The sequence below is a fragment of the Melanerpes formicivorus genome, unplaced genomic scaffold (genome assembly GCF_026170545.1).
Source record: "Melanerpes formicivorus ecotype bairdi unplaced genomic scaffold, bMelFor1.0.p_v2 SCAF_981, whole genome shotgun sequence".
In the NCBI taxonomy this organism is placed as follows: domain Eukaryota; kingdom Metazoa; phylum Chordata; class Aves; order Piciformes; family Picidae; genus Melanerpes; species Melanerpes formicivorus.
The window spans coordinates 4,791-5,000 of record NW_027143333.1 but is presented as its reverse complement, the minus strand read 5'-3'; positions in this window follow the sequence as shown (position 1 = coordinate 5,000).

The following is a 210-nucleotide window of genomic DNA, read 5'->3' as shown; positions in this document are numbered from 1 at the left end:
ATGACGTAGGCGGAGGCAGAGCGCAACAGCGACCCCTTGGCGACAAGCGCGATCTCCGCGGAGAGCACGTCTACTCGCCGAGGGAGAGCACGTCTACTCGCCGAGGGAGAGCACGTCTACTCGCCCAGGGAGAGCACGTCTACTCGCCCAGGGAGAGCACGTCTACTCGCCCAGGGAGAGCACGTCTACTCGCCCAGGGAGAGCACGTCT